General features: G+C 44.0%; 1 pseudogene; it reads left to right on the top strand.

The window, feature by feature from the left end:
• The first annotated feature begins 200 nt into the window (after positions 1 to 200).
• LOC101592019 overlaps positions 201 to 9,415 on the top strand; it is a 16,888-nt pseudogene continuing 7,673 nt past the window's right edge.

Raw genomic sequence — 9,415 nt, 5'->3', positions numbered from 1 at the left:
TATTTGACATATAATAAATGCTTACAGTGAATGAATATTAATCATTCGAAGTTTGAAGTCTATTATAGAAAATCTAACTAATGAAAGATTTCTTCCAAAAGGAGTAATGCTGCCTATTTATGAAAGGTTGTTGCTTTTTCACAACAGGTTTGCTGCGAGAGCACAGGTGTAGTGAAAACCACTACTAAATCAAAGCCAGCATGGGAAAGGGAAAGTCTCACATTAATATTGGTGTCATCGGACACGTGGACTCCGGCAAGTCCACCAGCACCGGCCATCTGATCTACACATGCGGTGGCATCGACAAAAGAACCGCTGAAAAATTTAAGAAGGAGGCTGCTGAGATGGGGAAGGGTTCCTTCAAGCATGCCTGGGTCTCGGCCAAGCTGGAAGCCGAGTGTGAGCGTGGTATCACCACTGACATCTCCCCTTGAAAACCGGAGACCAGCAAGTACTACGTGACCATCATTGATGCCCTGGACACAGAGACTTCATAAAAAACATGACTATAGGCACACCTCAGGCTGACTCTGCTGTCCTGATCATTGCTGCTGGTCTTGGTGAATTGGAAGCTGGAATCTCTAAGAACAGGCAGACCCATTAGCATGTCCTTCTGGCTTACACACTGGGTGTGAAACAACAAATTGCTGGAGTTAACAAAATGGATTCCACAGAGCCACCCTACAGCCAGAGAGATATGAGGAAGTTGTTAAGGAAGTCAGCACCTACATTAAGAAAATCGGCTACAACCCTGACACCATAGCTTCTGTGCCAATTTCTGGTTGGAATAGTGAAAACATGCTGGAGCCAAGTGCTAACATGCCTTGGTTCAAGGGGTGGAAGGTCACTCACGAAGATGGCAATGCCAGCGGAACCACACTGCTTGAAGCTTTGAGTTGCATCCTCCCACCCACTCGCCCCACTGACAAGCCTTTGTGGCTGCCCCTCCAGGATGTCTACAAAATCAGTGGTACTGGCACTGTCCCTGTGGGCCAAGTGGAGACTGGTGTTCTCAAACCTGGCATGGTAGTCACCTTTGCTCCAGTAGATGTCACAACTGAAGTCAAGTCTGTTGAAATGCACCATGAAGCTTTGAGTGAAGCTCTTCCTGGGGACAATGTGGCCTTCAATGTCAAGAACGTGTCTGTCAAAGATGTCTGGCCTGGCAATGTGGCTGGTGACAGCAAAAATGACCCACCAATAGAAGCAGTTGGTTTCGCTGCTCAGGTGATTATCCTGAACCATCCCGACCAGATCAGTGCTGGCTATGCCCCTGTCCTGGATTGTCACACAGCTCACATTGCTTGCAAGTTTGCTGAGCTGAAAGAAAAGATTGATTGTCGGTCTGCTAAGAAGCTGGAAGATGGGCCCGAGTTTCTGAAATCTGGTGATGCTGCCATTGTTGACAGGGTTCCAGGCAAGCCCATGTGTGTCGAGAGCTTCTCTGACTACCCACCTCTGGGTCATCTCACTGTGCACCATATGAGACAGACAGTTGCTGTGGGTGTCATCAAAGCTGTGGACAAGAAGGCTGCTGGAGCTGGCAAGGTCACCAAGTCTGCCCAGACAGCTCAGAAGGCTAAATGGACATTATCCTTGACACCTGACACCCCCGTCCTAATCAGTGGTGGAAGACTGGTCTCAGAACTGTTTCTCCCAATTGGCCATTTAAGTTTAATAGTAAAAAACTGATTAATGACAACAATGCATCGTAAAACATTCAGTAGGAAAAGAGAATGTTTTGTGGACCATTTTTTTTTTTTTGTGTGTGTGTGGCAGTTTTTAAGTTATTAGTTTTTAAAATCAATACTTTTTAATGGATGCCACTTGACCAAAAATCTGTCACAGAATTTGAGACCCATTAAAACAAAGTTTAATGAGAAAAAAAAGGTTGTTATTCATTTACTGAGAGTTTAGATGTCCAGAGGGCTGCACCAGGCACCGGGGTGCAGAGTGCACAGGAAGGCTGTCCTGTGCACGTAACTGGAGACTGCTGGTGTTGAGCACAAAGGTGACGGACAGAAAAGCCCATTTCATGAGGGCCATCTGAGGTCTCAGCTCTGCTTCCTGACTCCATTCACGCATTCAGTCTCCACCACAGGCTTGGAGCCAAGCACAGAGCACTTGTAATAGGAGATGCTTAGTTGGTAAAGGTTTGATGGTTTTCCCTAAAGCCTGAAAGACTACAGAGAGATCTGCTGACTGGCCTGGCCTGGGTCTCTGTTCCAGTCTCACTCTGTGCCGTGGTGAGAGGTAGGACCTGGGAAAGGTAAGACCTGGGGTTTATTGGGATTTTGTTTTACAGTGGCAAATGCCCAGTACACTGTCCTTTCACCACTACACAGAACGGATAGGCAGTTTCTCAGATGGACAAGTGAGGGAGGAGGGTGTGGAACGAATGCACACATGTGCTTAGGACACTAATCACATGACATTAGCTACCTCCATGGTTCTGTAATGTGTGTAATGCTTAGGGTGTTATTTTTTCCCCTAAAACTTTCACGTAAAATTTTACTCATTCTTTGGGCTGTCTCACTTTTTTGGTGCTCTAAGCTTTTCTGAGCCAACTGTTACAAGCTGCCTAATGGGGCTCAGCAGACACTGAGGTCCCAACAGGCATACATGAACCCCGGTGTCTCTGCTCATTCCCCAGGAGCGTGCATCTCCCACCCCTCTTCTTCTCCTGCTTGGGATCCAGGCTGACATCTAAGTGTGGGAACTTTGCCCAAGTCGGTAAGGGAGGAGGAGGCCTAGGCATCAGAGCCCTGGGAAATTTGCCCAGTACATGAACATGTAATTTCTACTCCTCTCTTGAAACATTTTATTTCCATGATCACTTAACTTCATAATGAACTTACAGATATGTATAATTGTCCACCTCTTCTAACTTGCTTCTCAGTGTTATTAAATTCACTTAACATTCCTGATGTATGAATCCCTGTATGGTGCAAATTAAGTGGATTTTGCTTTTCATGAAAATGAAGTCAGTGGAAGCTGCCCTTCCTTGACATATGCCTGTCTCTTCCACACTAACAGGCAGTTATTCAAAGAAGGCTCTGCCTTGGCCAGGGGCTCCTTATCCGGTCTGAAGTGCACATCAAGAGAGATAGGAGTCTCTTTATTATACATGACATAGTGGACACAAAAATTCAGAAGATTAGGAAATTAAGAAGACAATTTTCATTTTCCCCTATCATTCTCAAAAAAATTGAATAAGATGTTTGAATTATTTTTTGCTTGGTTTTATCTTAATGCTTTCTATAGAAATGCAGCTCATCTACTGCTAACTTTTCTATGTGGTTCAAGGCTAAGTGGTCTCCTTTACTTTCTTACTAGGTGGAAGAACCAAAATAGTTTACTAAAATTTAAGGAAGGACCACTTCTTTATTGCTTCTCCATGCTCTGTACTTTGAAATATAGGCAAATAGTTTCAGGGTAAATCCTGAGGGGATTTGACTGACCTTGTCAAGTACAAAAGTTACATTTATTGTTATATAGGTCTTGCTTTATCTTGGTCTTAACCGTCCAGCAGAAAGGTACAAAAACGAGGTATAAAAAGTAAAGTCATATTAATATGCTGAGCTGTAAAAGGTTCAGTCGACAACTTCTGACATTGCCAGTCTGTGGATAACCTACTACTATTATGGACTTCTGGACTATATTGGAATATTTTGCTGAATTCATGCACCTATAATATTTAAATGGCACTGGAATACCCATCTCTGACAAAACTAAACAAGAAAGGGGGATGTAAATGAAGGACCATTTTGTATCTGTATATACAAATTAGTTAGGATAGATATACAGCTACTTTCTCTTAATTCAATGAGAAGAAAGATTTTTCTAAGAGTGTTTGGACAGGATATCATGTCTGCATCATGTACTATGAATAACCACTACGAAGACAACAATATGCAATGTATTAATTATTGAAACTGTCCTATTGACCTGTTTTGAAACTCTCATTGCTATTTGTTTCTCAATAAAATTAATAAAAAAAGAAATATAGGCAAACAATGTTTGAAGGGTTTAGCTATAATTGCCTAAGGACAGAGATAAATGCTCCGTTGCAGACACTGCATAGGGAAGTTTGGTGTATGAAAATAACCATTATTTGATTTCTAGACGAATGAGCCATTTCTGTTTCTTTCTATACTATAGTGAGCCACAGAAATAGCAGTGCGGTGAGAAACTCATCTTGAAGAAAAGCAGAGCCTGAGCCAGTTTACACACCCTTTCACAGAGCCAGCTGCTCAGGAAACATCAGCTTGAGATATGTCCAAACACGTCAATTTGGTCTCTAATTCTGGGCTTAAATTTGCCAAGCATTATTGAATGTCACTGAAGTTCCCAGACCAAAGAGGCATCAACCTCTCCAGGCAGTCTACGAGCCTCCCTGTAAGGAAACCATTATTCTGTGCTCAATTAACTGCTAAGGAGACAGAAAACTATGTGCCCAGGAGCGGAAAAACTTCCTTTGTGGGCTAATCAAAATCCAGTGGCTTCTGAGAAGGGCTTGAAAAGATCATTAATTAGGAAGCATGCCTAAATTCAGCATTGAAGGAAATGGTGTACAAATCTAACAATAAAGCGCAAAGAACAAAATCCCTGACCCCCATGGTGTGCAGACTCTCCCTGACCTACCCAGCAGGGCTTCTGAACTCAGAGTGCAGCTCCAATTACTGGTTATGTATAATCTATATATTACAAATTTGGTGGTGGGTTTATAAATACAAATGTATTTGTTTACATCTTTGTCTTTGAGTTTTGGAAATACTCCAAGAAAACAATGGGAAATGGATGCACAATTAAGGTAGCAAATTAAAAAATGTAGAGAAGGAAGAAATGGGATGCATACTACCTCAGCAGTCATTTAGAGATGACCTTTTGCCCACCAACCCTGAGCTACAATGTTATTTGCACAAGTGATAAAATTCTTACTTATTTCCTGGGTCAGAATCATTCCAGGGAGCCACAGATGGCGCAGATCCCAGCTTTGTGGGAAGAGGGGGGAATGCAGACAGCGGGGGCGAGGACATGGGGCCCGTAGGGTCAAGTCAGTGTTTTACATGCTCAAGCAGAGTCTCCTTGGATTTCTGTTTTGTGTACATTCATCGAGGAGCTGAAGAGACAAGGTGATTCTCACATGTAGAGTGCTGACAGTCAGAATAAAGTTTGACTGTAGTTTTGGCTGTTGTGCCTGCTTTCATCTACAGACCATTTTCTGAAGACAAGAGACCACCAGCTATCAATCATATTCATGTGAAAGTAATGAGTTAGTGTTATGGTTGACATGTAGGCGTCCCCCGGAAGCCTCCTGCAGTTGTGGGCTGGACTTCTAGACTTTGCGATTAATTCATGATCCAGTGTTGGGATTATGGGTGTGAGTGCTGCTGGGAACATGAGTGCAAGTGCTGCTGGGATTCTGCATGTGAGTGCTACGCCCAGCCTGGGGTGATGGCCTGAACGCAACATAAGGGAGTCCTACTGCTCTCTGTAGCCATTGCTGCTGCTCCTCCTTTTTGCTCTTGCTGTTTTGCTGCCTTCTGCCGCCATGAGCTGCTGCCCTCTGCCCTGTGCCGCTCTGCCTTGGAGCCAGCTGAGTATGGACTGAAACCTCCACAAACTGCAAGCCAAACACACCTCTCCCTCCTTCATTTTGGGTGTCGGGTATTTGTCCCAGCAACAAAAGAAGAGTGATGGAGACAGCTAGGAGTGCTTCTTCCTTCTTTCTTCCTCTTTCCGCAGGCATCCACTGCTCCGGAACCAAAGTAGCGTATTTAATGAGTACTCTTTTTGATCATGTTTAAAACTTAGTTCAGATGTTTTATTGGTGATTCATTGTGACACCATTAGAACAGTAAGAGTTAGGTAGAAAAAGAACTGGAGCTCTTGTAGCAGTTTAAAATCAACAGCTTACCTCCTTTCATGTGAAAATGATCTGAATCGGCACATCTCTCTGTTCCACATGGATATTCAGAAGCCAAGGTTCTTTCCATTTCATATTTTTTCCACCCTTCAGAGTATTGTTCTTGGGCCCAGTGAAACTGCTCTTCTACTAAGCTGTAGCTGGCAGCAGTGTTTTCTCTGTTTCCCAAGAAGCTGGGCTATGAGATACACCCCTTCTGCCGTTGGGGAGGCACCAATCCATAGCCAGTGTGACACAAAGGGAGCTGGGAAGGTGTACCCACAGTAGTGGCCGACACACTTTTCTGTTAAGAGCCATGTAGTTTTCTGTGAATGTTTTACACGTTGTGTGCCAGACTCCACACTGTCACTGCAGGTGGGAAGCAGCCACCCACAACACTGAAGACTGGCCATGGCTGTGCAGGTCAGACTTACTTAAAGTGGGCCGAACATGCTGCATGGTCTGGCTCAGTCGCTCCTCTAACCCTACTATTACAGGAGAAGGGAAACGAGGCTCTGTTGCAGCAACAGATTTTTAAATTCAACTTTAAGCTTCTCAGGTTAGTAGAATTTTTTTGCCAGTTCTATATGGGGACACATACCAGGCTAATATTTGATTTATAAGTCAGTTTCTAAATAATTAGAGAAAGATATATATTAAAACCATCATAAGAATCATGATATTGAATACACCTATATATGCTTCTTTTGTTCTTAAACTGCACTGAACTTTAAAATTGAGAATTCTTTTATTATCAAGAGGTTTTCAAGATTTTCTTACAGTAAGATCATACTGGGACTTGGTTTTAGTTTTAATAGTTTTTGTCTTGCTTGATTAAAACCTATAATAACTTCTATTATTATGCTAGTTATCTAATAATGCTTTTGTAATATTGCCTTCCAAAAATGTTTGAGCATAGTCTTGCAAGAGGTTCCATGCATCAAAGGTGACTGGATGTGGTCGGCCCCGTATTTCTGGTGCTTTTTCTCCCAGAAGTGAAAGTCCCTCCCCACTGGACGCAGAGTGCAGGAGAAGCATGGGTGTGTCTTCCAGTCCTGTGTCTCAGAAATTTCTCCTAGAACCCTGATCCCCTGTGTACCAAGCCCATGCAGGGCAATCACCATCTGCCCACAGTCCCCGGGGAGCGCGGCTTTCCTGGTACCCAGAACAGGGACCAACCAGCCAAACGCTGCCCAGTCACCACCGTCAAGGCCACATGGAGCACACTCCTTGGGTGGCCAAGGCCTGTTCAATTTTCTGACTCACAAAAATTGTGAGATATAATAAAATGGATGTTGTTTTGCACTGTTGAATTTTAGAACACTATGTTGTAAAGAAACAGATAACCAGAAAAAGAGAATACAAGGAAAAAGTCTCCATTTGTCCAACTGTTTCTATGTAATTCAAAAATTTTTGACATAAATGCAACATTTTTTTTTTTTTTAGCGGAAACCGGGGTTGAACTCAGACCCTTTTGCTTGCCAGGGAAGCGCTTATTCCACTGAGCCATCTCCCTGGCCCCCAACATTTTATTGATAATTTAAAAATTATCAATTATCAATAAAATGACCATTGAAAATTACTTTCTTAACAACAGTATAATCTAAAGTTTTGCATAAGAAAATTATGTGCCTAGCGATTAAAATGCCTTTGAATACATTTTTAAAATATGAGATTCAACAAAACGATCCCTGATTGAATATGTCTATAACTCAGAATGAAAACAAACAAAATTAGACATCAGAATAAAAGGAGAAAAGACTTCACAGGCGTTTGTGAAGTGGGGGCGGGGCGCACTGCGAGGCAGGCCCAAGGGCTTCGCGAGCAGACAGACCCGAGGCCATGAGGCGTCCAGCAGTTGGCTGACCCAGGGCACGCCGCTTATCCCCCGGAGCTTGGGTTTCCTGAGCTATAAAATGGGGATAAAACTGCCTTCCTCATAGGGTTACTATGAGGATTAAGGGAGATAATGTACACAAAGCACCCGGCAAAACACCTGCCATGTGCTGGGCGCGTAATGAATAGCTGTTTCCTTCTCTTTCGCAGCGAGAAAGTGAAAAAGTGGGAAGCACGGTCCTAAATGCACAGAAGGGCCGCTTTGCTCCGACGGCTCGATATGTCACTATTCTGTGTGGAGGCAAATGAAAAGGAGAGAGATTGAGAGACTACTGTGTTTTCATATGGCGGTACTTTAAGAAAAAATCTTTGTGTCACTGTGGAGAATGCCATGTTTTTTAAAATTTAAGTAATTTTTTGTTTTCAATTTTAGCAAGAAAAATGTCAGCTATTAGCTTGGATTTGGCAAAACGGCAGTTTTCTTTTTTTTTTTTTTAAGCAGAATATTTATTGAGAGAAAGGAAGCTCCTAAGCTTCTATCCAAGAGAGGGACAGAAGGGGGACCCAAGCGGGTTGCCTCAAAATGGAAGAGTTTTAATCTGTAATGAAGTAGTGAGACAACGTTGTCCCATTCAGTGATGATTTCTTTGGAGTAAGGTGTTCAAAATAAAACCTAACGGGGCTTCAGCGCTCAGGCATGCTTCTGCCACTTCGCAGCCACTCTCTCCTCAGACATGTGGCAGTGCTTAGTGCGTCATCAGAAGTCCTCTTGTACGTGGAAGCACCTTGGACTACAGACAGGTGAATTTAACTGTGAATTTCCTATTTTATTTATATTAAAGCAATAACAAAACAGCAAGAGAATGGGAGGATCTTTTATTTAGTGATGCTTCAGCATCTGGGCTAAGTGGTCCCTTTGTTTTCCTGAGCAGTTGTGAGTGAATCAAATAGTTATTTTCATTAAGCGCAATCCATTAAACTCACACACTTTTAAATGTTTTGGTTTTCATTTATTTCTATTTCACTTTGATTCAAAAAAGATTTAAAGGATGCATAAAATACATAATTACGTGAAAGTAAGGTTATGAGAAGAAGAGCAAGTGAGCCGAGGAGCCCGAAGTGCCGAGGCCTGCCAGGGCCTGCAGGACGGCAGCTTTCTGCCGGTGTCGTCCCGGGCCGGCTGCAGACGGCCACAGATGCCCGAGTTGTTTACATAAAACAGTGCGACGCAGCCTCCTGTAGACCTGAATCATCTCTAGATTAGCTACAATGTCCAGGATGTGCGATGTGAATGCTACGCGGTAGCCATCCCTCGAGGCCCGCTTGCAGTCCGCACGGGGTTGGGGGGCTGCGGCACCCCGGGGCGAGGGCTCGCGTGCACGGCCTGTGCCCGGGGGTCAGCGGGAGGGCGCAGAGGAGGGGTCTCAGACAGAGACCCTGTGGGGTCGCTGTGATGAGGGCAGTGTGCACAGTGGTCTCGTTTGATAAGATTCTCGTTTGATAAGATTCTTAAAAGATTTCGCAGAAATAATCCCACGATTCTGAAAAATGCCGATCATCTGATCTGTCCTCGCGTGGCGGTCAGCAGCCGCGGGGAGGCCGCCCACGCTGCAGCGTCCTGGCCTGGGGCGCAGGCAGCGGGCAGGCTCCCAGCCGTGCGATGCTCCGGGC

Source organism: Octodon degus, unplaced genomic scaffold (genome assembly GCF_000260255.1).
Source record: "Octodon degus isolate 3935 unplaced genomic scaffold, OctDeg1.0 scaffold00034, whole genome shotgun sequence".
NCBI lineage: Eukaryota > Metazoa > Chordata > Mammalia > Rodentia > Octodontidae > Octodon > Octodon degus.
This window is presented reverse-complemented; position numbering and strand designations above follow the sequence as displayed.